The following is a 13,637-nucleotide window of genomic DNA, read 5'->3' on the forward strand; positions in this document are numbered from 1 at the left end:
ATCAATCAGCATCATCAACTTCAAGTAGGAAAAGCAACAGAAACAAGAAACCTGTGGTACAACAGGATTTTTGGTATCCAGCCAAAATGAAAACTCCAAGATAACAGTGTTAAACGAAAGGAGAAATATCACCAGTGCTCACTCCCCTGTTCTGAAGATTATGACTCTAAATGTGCAGTGCCTCAAGAACAAATATTGTGAACTTGAAATAGCAGTAAGTAACACCCAACCTGATGTCTTGTGTATTACAGAACATTGGTGTAAGGACCAAGAAATTAGTAGTATTCATATTAATCCATTTAAACTGGCAAATAATTATAGTAGGAAAATTGCAAAAGGTGGTGGAGTCGGTATTTACCTCAGACAAGAGTTAGAATTTAAAGAGATGTGAAGCAGAGAACTTAAGTATTGAAAAGTTTTTTGAAGCAGGTGCTGTCCAGCTATATGGCCTGGTGGAAAAAGTCATAGTCATAACAGTGTATAGGTCACCATGTGGAAACAGAAGTCTTTTTTGATAAATTAGAATTGTTGCTAAATACTATTTACAAAAAAGAAACTGTGATTATTCTTTGTGGTGATTTCAATATTAATCTTCTAGTTGAAAGTCAACAAAAAAGGCAATTTTTGGACATATTAAAGAGTTTCAACATGTCACCACACATAAACAATTCAACTAGAATAACCAACACCTCGAATAGCCTCATAGATAACATTTTCTCAAATATGTCAGAAACTGACATAGAGGTAACAAACATAGATTTAGGATTGTCTGACCACAATGCTCTCACCATTGAAATCCCTTTAAGGTCAAAGGAAGATAAAGGTGTAAATAATATTTACAAAAGAAACTTCTCTGTAGACAGCTGTCATCAGTTCACAAGTATCTTAGAAAATGAAAATTGGTTAGATGTTTTGAAACAGTCAAGTACAGATGAGGCATATAGTGTATTTGCATCGATTTATATGATGAACTTTGAGATGTGTTTTCCAAAGAAACTGACCAGAGTCAAGTCTACTGGATACATAAAGTCAAGTTCTTGGATGACTCTTGGAATTAAGAAATTATGTGAAAACATGAAAAACTGAATTCAGAGTTGAGGGAGTGTACAAATATTGATTTTATAGAATATGTAAAGAGGTATAGGAAAATATACCGCAGAGTAATTGCAAATGCAAAGTTATTAAGTAATAATATGGAAATAAAACAGTCCAGAAATAAAACTAAAATAGCATGGGAAATTGTGAGAAAAGAAACCGGGGTACCTACCAAAGACAAGGAAATTATTCTAAAAGATGAGGAGAATAAAATGGTAGATAAATATGCCATGCCTAATTATATAAATAATTACTTTTTAAATGTACCCCAGACATTAAGCAGGAATCTTGGGGAGCAGATTAAGATGGAAGCACCCAAGGCAGCCAGCAGTATGATGGCAGTTCCAACAAATGAAAAAGAAGTTTTCAAAGTGATTAAAAGTCTGAAGTCCAAGATGTCAGCTGGAGTAGATGAGGTGCCAATAATATTAGTAAAGAAAACAGCTAATCAGATAGCGAAACCATTGACGCACATAGCAAACTTGTCAATGGCTGAGGGCGTGTTTTCACAAAAACTGAAAATTTCTAAAGTCATTCCCCTGTTGAAAAAGGGTGATAAACTTAAAATAGAAAACTACAGACCTGTCTCACTCCTCCCAACTTTCTCTCAAGTTTTAGAGATACTAATGAAATATAGAGTCACACATTATCTTAATATGCACAATCTGATAAACAGTAATCAGCATGGATTTCAAGCTGGGAGAAGTACCGAAACAGCTGTACTAGAATACACAAAAGAAATAATCACTAAATTGGAAGAGGGAAATAGTGTAGTTGGGATAAACCTAGATTTGTCAAAAGCCTTTGACACTGTTGACCACAGCATACTTTTGAAAAAGCTTGAAGCTATAGGTATCAGAGGACCGGTAAAAAAGTGGTTTGAGTCTTATCTGGAAAAGAGGATGCAGGTGGTTGAAATTACAGCACCATATTAATCAAAAAATTAAACTAAGATCAGATCCAAGGGAGGTCACTGTAGGAGTACCTGAAGGAAGTGTATTAGGCCCCTTGCTGTTCCTCATTTACATTAATGATATTCAGGTGTCAGAGAGAAAAGCTAGAATCATGTTATTTGCTGATGATACTAGTTTAATAGTTAGTGATATGAAGCAGTCATTGCACAGTACTGTGGACCATGTCCTACAAGATATACAAAAATGGTTTAGTGCTAACAAGCTAACACTGAATGCAAAAAAAAACTAATTATGTGCAATATGGAAAAATAAGTGAACAGGACGACCTAAATCCCACCATGGAGGGCAAACAACTTGAAAGAGTACAGTGTGCAAAATTCCTGGGTATGCACATTGATGAGAAGATTAATTGGAAGGACCATGTGGTGAACTTAGCACTAAAACTAAATTCAGCATGTTTTGTGCTTAGAACAATTTCAAGAGTTTGTAGTAATGACTGTACCAGATTAGTATATTTTGGCTATTTTCAGTCCATTGCATCCTATGGGATAGTATTCTGGGGAAAAACAAATTGTCGTCTAAATGAGATTTTCAAATTGCAAAAACGTGCTATTCGGATAATGACCCACAGCCCACCTCAAACACATTGTAGGCCCCTTTTTAAAGCATTGAAAATTTTAACAATTCCATCATTATACATTCTGAAATGTCTGTTGGTGATCAAAAGAAATCAGGACAACATGAAAACCAATACAGACTTCCATAATTACGATACACGGCAATGTAAAGATCTCCACATACAAGCTGTAACAAGGACCCGAAGCCAGAAACATGTATGTAATCAAGGCATCAAACTTTTTAATGCACTACCAAAACATATCAAAGAGCTGGAAAATGAGGATAAATTTAAAACTGTTCTAAAGAACCACATGCTTGACAAATGCTATTACAGCATAAGTGAATATCTCTGCACAACTGTATAAAATAAATGTTTAAGTTAATGTGACAAATGAAATTACATCAGTGCATAATAAATTATGTTATAAAAACACTTATTAGTTGTATATTGTATTAAACATAAGATAGATTAGTATGAATTCAGCACAGATACAAATTTTGTAAAGATATTATATAGTTGTTAAAATGTACCTTGACAAATCCTATATCACAAATGTGATCATTGGGATGATAATAAATAAATAAATAAATAAATAAATATAGTCTTCCTGTGCTCTCAGTTGCCCTGTTTCCCTTTTCACAATATTCCAAATTGTTTTAATTTTATTATCAGACATGCTAAACTCAGACATAATGCACATAACTTCTGGACTATTTAATAACTTTTCTTAATATAGTGCAGTAATGTTCATAATGTTTCACTGTTTTGGGATCATTACTCCTCCTACCTATAATTTCCCTTTTCTGTTTGCAAGGTATTTTTATCCCTTTAGTAAGCCATGGCTTTTTACACAGTTTCTTACAATTATATTTCACTGTTATCTTAGGGAAACTATTTTCAAATACACTCACAAAGGTATCAAGAAATAGGTTAAATTTTATTTTATTTTATTATTTTTATTTGTTTAGCATCCGTGTCATCATACAAGCAATATTGGACTTCATTAGCATCATGTTCCTGTGCACCTCATCCAAGTGTAACTGTTGCAGGCTTTATCCAAAATTTTGAATCGTTAACTTGTTAATTGAGCATAATATTTTGGAGGACTGTTTTGCATTACTGTACGGAGCTATATCATATACTGTAACTAGCTGTGCATCATGATCAGACAGATCATTCTTAATAGGAAAAGTTTTTATTAGATTAAATTTATCTTGGTCTATGAAAACATTATCTATCAGTGTGCTGCTTTCCTGTACCACCTGAGCAGGAAAATCAACAACTGATGACAAATTGAAAGAACCAAGTAATACTTCAAGGTCAAGCTTTCTATCAGACTCTTTCAGAAAATCTACACTGAAATCCCCACAAACCATAATTTGCTTTCCTCTGTCTGACAGATAGCACAACAAAGAATACAAGTTTTTCAAAAATAGCTGAAAATTTCCGAATTGGAGCCTATACACAGCTACAATTACAAAAGTGCCATTACTTAATTTAAGCTCATCTGCACATGCTTGAAAATGTTGCTCTACGCAGAATTTTTCACACTATGACAGATTTTGATAAATATGGCAACTCCTCCTCTCTCCATAGTGTTTCTACTTACATGTGGTGAATGCTTATATCCACCTACATTTATCATCTCCATGTTGTTGTTGTTGTTGTGATCTTCAGTCCTGAGACTGGTTTGATACAGCTCTACATGCTACTCTATCCTGTGCAAGCTTCTTCATCTCCCAGTACTTACTGCAACTTACATCCTTCTGAATCTGCTTAGTGTATTCATCTCTTGGTCTCCCTCTACAATTTTTACCCTCCACACTGCCATCCAATGCCTCAGAACATGTCCTACCAACCGGTCCCTCCTTCTTGTCAAGTTGTCCCACAAACTCCTCTTCTCCCCAATTCTATTCAATACCTCCTCATTAGTTATGTGATCGACCCATCTAATCTTCAGCATTCTTCTGTAGCACCACATTTCGAAAGCTTCTATTCTATTCTTGTCCAAACTATTTATCATCCATGTTTCACTTCCATACATGGCTACACTCCATATAAATAATTTCAGAAATGACTTCCTGACGCTTAGATCTATACTCGATGTTAACAAATTTCTCTTCTTCAGAAATGCTTTTCTTGCCATTGCCAGTCTACATTTTATATCCTCTCTACTTCGACCATCACCAGTTATTTTGCTCCCCAAATAGCAAAACTCCTTTACTACTTTACGTATCTCTTTTCCTAATCTAATTCCCTCAGCATCACCCAACTTAATTCGACTACATTCCATTATCCTCGTTTTGCTTTTGTTGATGTTCATCTTATATCCTCCTTTCAAGACAGTGTCCATTCCATTCAACTGCTCTTCCAAGTCCTTTGCTGTCTCTGACAGAATTACAATGTCATTGGCGAACCTCAAAGTTTTTATTTCTTCTCCATGGATTTTAATACCTACTCTCAGTTTTTCTTTTGTTTCCTCTACTGCTTGCTCAATATACAGATTGAACAGCATCAGGGAGAGGCTACAACCCTGTCTCACTCCCTTCCAAACCACTCCTTCCCTTTCATGCCCCTCAACTCTTATAACTGCCATCTGGTTTCTGTACAAATTGTAAATAGCCTTTTGCTCCCTGTATTTTACCCCTGCCACCTTTAGAATTTGAAAGAGAATATTCCAGTCAACATTGTCAAAAGCTTTCTCTAAGTCTACAAATGCTAGAAATGTAGTTTTGCCTTTCTGTAATCTTTCTTCTTAGGTCGTAAGGTCAGTATTGCCTCACATGTTCCAACAGTTCTGCAGAATCCAAACTGATCTTCCCCAAGGTCGACTTCTACCAGTTTTTCCATTTTCCTGTAAAGAATTTGCATTAGTGTTTTGCAGCTGTGACTTACTAAACTGATAGTTCTGTAATTTTCACATCTGTCAACACCTGCTTTCTTTGGGATTGGAATTATTATATTCTTCTTGAAGTCTGTGGGTATTTCGCCTGTCTCATACATCTTGCTCACCAGATGGTAGAGTTTTGTTAGGACTGGCTCTCCCAAGGCTGTCAGTAGTTCTAATGGAATGTTGTCTACTCCTGGGGCCTTGTTTCGACTCAGGTCTTTCAGTGCTCTGTCAAACTCTTCACGCAGTATCGTATCTCCCATTTCATCTTCATCTACATCCTCTTCCATTTCCATAATATTGTCCTCAAGTACATCGCCCTTGTATAAACCCTCTATATACTCCTTCCACCTTTCTGCCTTCCCTTCTTTGCTTTGAACTGGGTTGCCATCTGAGCTCTTGATATTCATACAAGTGGTTCTCTTCTCTCCAAAGGTCTCTTTAATTTTCCTGTAGGCAGTATCTATCTTACCCCTAGTGAGATAAGCCTCTACATCCTTACATTTGTCGTCTAGCCTGGCCTGCTTAGCCATTTTGCACTTCCTGTCGATCTCATTTTTGAGAGGCTTGTATTTCTTTTTGCCTGCTTCATTTACTGCATTTTTATATTTTCTCCTTTCATCAATTAAATTCAATATTTCTTTTTAACTACTTGATCCTCTGCTGCCTTCACTACTTCATCCCTCAGAGCTACCCACTCTTCTTCTACTGTATTTCTTTCCCCCATTCCTGTCAATTGTTCCCTTATGTTCTCCCTGAAACTCTCTACAACCTCTGGTTTTTTTTCAGTTTATCGAGGTCCCATCTTCTCAATGTACCAACTTTTTGCAGTTTCTTCAGTTTTAATCTACAGTTCATAACCAATAGATTGTGGTCAGTCGACATCTGCCCCTGGAAATGTCTTACAATTTAAAACCTGGTTCCTAAATCTCTTTCCTACCTTTATATAATCTATCTGATACCTTCTAGTATCTCCAGGATTCTTCCAGGTATACTACCTTCTTTTATGATTCTTGAACCAAGTGTTAGCTATGATTAAGTTATGCTCTGTGCAAAATTCTACCAGATGGCTTCCTCTTTCATTTCTTACCCCCAATTGATATTCACCTACTATGTTTCCTTCTCTCCCTTTTCCTACTCTCAAATTCCAGTCACCCATGACTATTAAATTTTCATCTCCCTTCACTACCTGAATAATTTCTTTTATCTCATCAAATGTTTCATCAATTTCTTCATCATCTGCAGAGCTAGTTGGCATATAAACTTGTACTGCTGTAGTAGGCATGGGCTTTGTGTCTATCTTGGCCACTATAATACGTTCACTATGCTGTTTGTAGTAGCTTACCCACACTCCTATTTTTTTATTCATTATTAAGCCGACTCCTACATTACCCCTATTTGATTTTGTATTTATAACCCTGTATTCACCTGACCAAGAGTCTTGTTCCCCCTGCCACCAAACTCCACTAATTCCCACTATATCTAACTTTAACCTATCCATTTCCCTTTTAAAATTCCCCCCCTCATGAACTTTGCCTTGCCGTTGGTGGGGAGGCTTGTGTGCCTCAGCAATACAGATGGCCGTATTGTAGGTGGATCCACAATGGAGGGTTATCTGTTGAGAGGCCAGACAAATGTGTGGTTCCTGAAGAGGGGCAGCAGCCTTTTCAGTAGTTGCAGGGGCAACAGTCTGGGTGATTGACTGACCTGGCCTGTAACCCTAACCAAAATGGCCTTGCTGTGCTGGTACTGCGAACGGCTGAAAGCAAGGGGAAACTACAGCCGTAATTTTTCCTGAGGCCTGCAGCTTTACCTAATCGTTTCCTACCTACACAATTATAATCAAACATATTATTCCAAAACTTTTGATCAAAACATAAATGTGAAATCTGATATTCCTTCTCTTCTGTTCAACTTTAGATACCTGTGCCATATTATTAATACTGTTATTATAGTCTAAATGCAAGTGTAAATTGGGGGTCCTGTTCTTCTTGTATTTCCTCACCCCTAAACTGTGGACTTTCATTGAGGTGAACTGTTGTTTCCCGAATAGTTGCCTCTATGATAGTTTCTACTATCAAACTGACCACAGTTATTCCCATTGTTCCTATTCTGGTGATGTTCAAAATTTCTGACCCTGTTACCATTATGACTCTGATTGAAATTACAGTTATCTCTGTTTATGTAGTTGATACCATTGTGACCTCTATCATTATGGTATATGTGTCTTTCTACTGCCCTATCCAGTCTGTCAACATATTGTAAAAACCGTTCAAGCCAATCGTCAGATCCGTGTATTGAATCCAAATGCAAACTTTCTGGTAATCTCCTTTTTAGTGCATCAATCAATACCATTTCCTCAAATGTCCTATCAAGGAGTGCTAATTTCTTAAGTTGATTCTTACAAAACTCTTTCAGAGTACTGTCCCTATTCCTATTATTTGGGCCATTCAGAAATTCACTTTTAATTTTCCCTTGTTCAGTTTCTGACCAAAATTTATTTAAAAAACTTTTTCAAAACTTTTATATGTTTCCCACTGATTTAAATTATAGATTTAATCATGACAGAGCTTATCTTTCAAGATATCTTTTAACAAATTTAATTTTGGGATTGTCACTCATGCCTGACACAAAACTATCCCTGCCGTGGGGTAGAAAATCTACTGACTGTAATTTGACTGATGGAAAACTTTTGATTGGAATGTTGGACCACGTAATACTATTGTTTGAAAACAGATTGTTGTGAATGCAGTTTTGCTGAACTACTGAAATTTTTTTAATCTAAAACATTTACATTAGTTTGTGTATTGTTTTCACATTTAAAATTTCTTAATCTAAACTACTAAAGCTCTGTTCCAATCTTTCTGCTATGGCTTTGTGTTCAACTCTGACGACATCAACATTCTTTGCTTGTTGTGCATATTGGGACATGAACTCATCTTCCAAAACAAATTTATTTTCTAATACATCAACTTTTGCATTCACACCCATTTTTCAGATCCAAAATCTGATTACTAAGTTGGCCTATTTGGTATTGTACCCTGTCCATTTTATTGTTGTTTTCAGTTTGTATTTCTGTTAATTGGTAATTGACTGCATTAAATTTGCTATTGTTGTCCATCTTCATTTATATTAACAGATCACTAACTGCACTCAATTTTGCCAAAACCAACTGCTTAATATTGGTTCTTACTGTTTCGTTACTTTCTACACTTTCACTTGGTTCAAATATGTCTAGGCTGTCCCAAAAAAATGGTGCACATTACTTTTTGAGGTGCAAGATTTGCTTAGGCTTAACCTTCATTGGGGATGAAGTGTACCTCCATTCCGCTGATTGCCATTTTGTTTTAGAGGTGTCGTACTATACCCAAGTTTCATCCCCCGTGACTATCCGAGAAAGAAAACCAAAAAAGGACAGGTATACACTCGCACACACGCACATATCCATATGGTGGATGGATATGTGCGTGTGTGCGAGTGTATACCTGTCCTTTTTTCCCCCAAAGGTAAGTCTTTCCGCTCCCAGGATTGGAATGACTCCTTACCCTCTCCCTTAAAACCCACTTCCTTTCGTCTTCCCCTCTCCTTTCCTCTTTCCTGATGAGGCAACAGTTTGTTGTGAAAGCTTGAATTTTGTGTGTATGTTTGTGTTTGTTTGTGTGTCTATCGACCTGCCAGCGCTTTCGTTCGGTAAGTCACCTCATCTTTGTTTTTATATATAATTTTTTTATATGTTTTTATATATAATTTTTCCCACGTGGAATGTTTCCTTCTATTATATATATATATATATATATATATATATATATATATATATATATATATATATATATATATATAAAAAATTGATAGAGGGAAACATTCCACATGGGAAAAATATATCTAAAAACAAATATGATGTGACTTACCAAACGAAAGCGCTGGCATATCGATAGACACACAAACAAACACAAACATACACACAAAATTCAAGCTTTCGCAACAAACTGTTGCCTCATCAGGAAAGAGGGAAGGAGAGGGAAGGACGAAAGGATGTGGGTTTTAAGGGAGAGGGTAAGGAGTCATTCCAATCCCGGGAGCGGAAAGACTTACCTTAGGGGGAAAAAAGGACGGGTATACACTCGCACACACACACATATCCATCCACACATATACAGACACAAGCAGACATCTGCGCTGATATGAAACTTCCTGAAAGATTAAAACTGTGGGCCGGACCGAGACTCAAACTCAGGACCTTTGCCTTTCATGGGCAAGTGCTCTAGCAACTGAGCTACCCAAGCACAACTCATGACCTGTCCTCACAGCTTCAGTTCTCCCAGTACCTCGTCTCCTACCTTCCAAACTTCACAGAAGCGTTAGGGATCCCTATCAGGTCAGATTGAGGGAGGACGTAGAAGCAATTCAGAGACGGGCTGCTAGATTTGTTACTGGTAGGTTTGATCATCATGCGAGTGTAACGGAAATGCTTCAGGAACTTGGGTGGGAGTCTCTAGAGGAAAGGAGGCATTCTTTTCATGAATCGCTACTGAGGAAATTTAGAGAACCAGCATTTGAGGCTGACTGCAGTACAGTTTTACTGCCGCCAACTTACATTTCGCGGAAAGACCACAAAGATAAGTGAAAAGAAATTGGGGCTCGTACAGAGGCATATAGGCAGTCATTTTTCCCTCGTTCTGTTTGGGAGTGAAGATGCTAGTTGTGGTACTAGGTACCTTGTGCCACGTACCATATGGTGGATTGCGGAGTATGTATGTAGATGTAGATGTAGAAGCTCTTCTGCGAACCTTGCAGAACTAGCACTCCTGGAAGAAAGGATATTGCAGAGACACGGCTTAGCCACAGCCTGGAATATGTTTCCAGAATGAGATTTTCACTCTGCAGTGGAGTGTGTCCTGATATGAAACTTCCTGACAGGTTAAAACTGTGTGCCGGACTGAGACTTGAACTCAGGACCTTTGCCTTTTATGGGCAAGTGCTCTACCAACACAGTTTTAATCTGTCAGTAAGTTTCATATCAACACACACTCTGCTGCAGAGTGAAAATCTCATTCTGGAAACAACCCCCAGGCTGTTGCTAAGCCATGTCTTCACAATATCTCCAGGAGTGCTAGTTCCACAAGGTTCGCAGGAGAGCTTCTGTGAAGTTTGGAAGATAGGAGACGAGGTACTGGCAGAACTGAAGCTGTGAGGACAGGTCGTGAGTCATGCTTGGGTAGCTCAGTTGGCAGAGCACTTGCCCACGAAAGGCAAAGGTCCTGAGTTCGAGTCTCACTCCGGCACACAGTTTTAATCTGTCAGTAAGTTTCAAGACCAGTCTTGATTCAAGAATGCTTGAACAAATTTGTTATATGTTTTACATGTTTTACTGATCCTTGTTCGCCATTATTTTGCTTCTCCTTCTAACGTACTGGCTGGGAATTTGATTTTTTGTTGTTCAGTCATGTTTTCAGGAATTATGCCCTCCAACTGTCCAATGAAGGCTATTGGGTATATAGCTCCCTTACTAGAGAAATTATTGAATTTGTACACATTAGCGGAATTTGTTATGCCACTTACATGAACCACATCTTCCTTTCTTTCTTGTTCCAAAGCATCAAACTTAGCTATTTTTGAGCTATTCCTACCTTGACTTCTCTTAATCGCTTTATCTATTTCCTCTATTTTATTCCCCCCAGCATCTATTTTCTCTTGTGACTTTCTTAATTCCTCTTTATTTACCTTTTCTGATTTACGTAATTCTTTCTCTATGTTATTTTCTTGATTCCTCTTCTTGGTGTTGCAAAATTAATTTTAGCATAGACCTCAGATCCTGATCATGACCTGAGTTGACAAAGTGTCAGCTGGTGCTATATGACTTACTTTCTTTATCCCATACATGTTATTAATACTAACATTCCATTTACAAATCTTAGACTGCTATACAAAAGCACAACACTTACAGTACTTTTCTTCCTTGACATACTCAGACTGGTTCTTGTAGTTGTGGGCTGCACCGCTGGCTGCAACTTTGCCATTGTGGTGTGCTGAAGCTGGCACTTCTGATGGCCATGTAGTGTTAACTGCACTGCCCACTGCTTGCCGCTGCTGTGCCTGTTGTCTGTGGCTGCCTCACACTGCTCTGGACAATGCACCGTCTCGTAGCATGAAGAATCTTGAAGTAATGATTAATAATGTAATTCCTTGGACCACACACACACACACACACACACACACACACACACACAACATTAACTTTTATTATCATTCCATTTCCACTCTTCTCATTCCTCAGTTACCAATACTACTTTCACTGTAATCGGAAAATTTGAATTTGTTGTTGTTGTTGTTGTTGTAGTCTTCAGTCCTGAGACTGGTTTGATGCAGCTCTCCATGCTACTCTATCCTGTGCAAGCTTCTTCATCTCCAAGTACCTACTGCAACCTACATCCTTCTGAATCTGCTTAGTGTATTCATCTCTTGGTCTCCCTCTACGATTTTTACCCTCCATGCTGCCCTCCAATGCCAAATTTGTGATCCCTTGATGCCTCAAAACATGTTCTACCAACCGATCCCTTCTTCTAGTCAAGTTGTGCTACACACTTCTCTTCTCCCCAATCCTATTCAATACCTCCTCATCAGTTATGTGATCTACCCATCTTATCTTCAGCATTCTTCTGTAGCACCACATTTCGAAAGCTTCTATTCTCTTCTTGTCCAAACTGGTTATCGTCCATGTTTCACTTCCATACATGGCTACACTCCATACAAATACTTTCAGAAACGACTTCCGGACACTTAAATCTATACTCGATGTTAACAAATTTCTCTTCTTCAGAAACGATTTCCTTGCCATTGCCAGTCTGCATTTTATATCCTTTCTACTTCGACCATCATCAGTTATTTTACTCCCTAAATAGCAAAACTCCTTTACTACTTTAAGTGTCTCATTTCCTAATCTAATCCCCTCAGCATCACCCGATTTAATTTGACTACATTCCATTATCCTCGTTTTGCTTTTGTTGATGTTCATCTTATATCCTCCTTTCAAGACACTGTCCATTCCGTTCAACTGCTCTTCCAAGTCCTTTGCTGTCTCTGACAGAATTACAATGTCATCGGCGAACCTCAAAGTTTTTATTTCTTCTCCATGGATTTTAATACCTACACCGAATTTTTCTTTTGTTTCCTCTACTGCTTGCTCAATATACAGATTGAATACCATCGGGGAGAGGCTACAACCCTGTCTCACTCCTTTCCCAACCACTGCTTCCCTTTCATGCCCCTCGACTCTTATAACTGCCATCTGGTTTCTGTACAAATTGTAAATAGCCTTTCGCTCCCTGTATTTTACCCCTGCCACCTTCAGAATTTGAAAGAGAGTATTCCAGTTAACGTTGTCAAAAGCTTTCTCTAAGTCTACAAATGCTAGAAACGTAGGTTTGCCTTTTCTTAATCTTTCTTCTATGATAAGTCATAAGGTTAGTATTGCCTCACGTGTTCCAACATTTCTACGGAATCCAAACTGATCTTCCCCGAGGTCCACTTCTACCAGTTTTTCCATTCGTCTGTAAAGAATTTGCGTTAGTATTTTGCAGCTATGACTTATTAAACTGACAGTTCGGTAATTTTCACATCTGTCAACACCCGCTTTCTTTGGGATTGGAATTATTATATTCTTCTTGATGTCTGTGGGTATTTCGCCTGTCTCATACATCTTGCTCACCAGATGGTAGAGTTTTGTCATTACTGGCTCTCCCAAGGCCATCAGTAGTTGTAATGGAATGTTGTCTACTCCCGGGGCCTTGTTTCGACTCAGGTCTTTCAGTGCTCTGTCAAACTCTTCACGCAGTATCTTATCTCCCATTTGATCTTCATCTACATCCTCTTCCATTTCCATAATATTGTCCTCAAGTACATTGCCCTTGTATAAACCCTCTATATACTCCTTCCACCTTTCTGCCTTCCCTTCTTTGCTTTGAACTGGGTTGCCATCTGAGCTCTTGATATTCATACAAGTGGTTCTCTTCTCTCCAAAGGTCTCTTTAATTTTCCTGTAGGCAGTATCTATCTTACCCCTAGTGAGACAAGCCTCTACATCCTTACATTTGTCGTCTAGCCTGGCCTGCTTAGCCATTTT

The sequence above is a fragment of the Schistocerca americana genome, chromosome 8 (assembly GCF_021461395.2).
Source record: "Schistocerca americana isolate TAMUIC-IGC-003095 chromosome 8, iqSchAmer2.1, whole genome shotgun sequence".
NCBI lineage: Eukaryota > Metazoa > Arthropoda > Insecta > Orthoptera > Acrididae > Schistocerca > Schistocerca americana.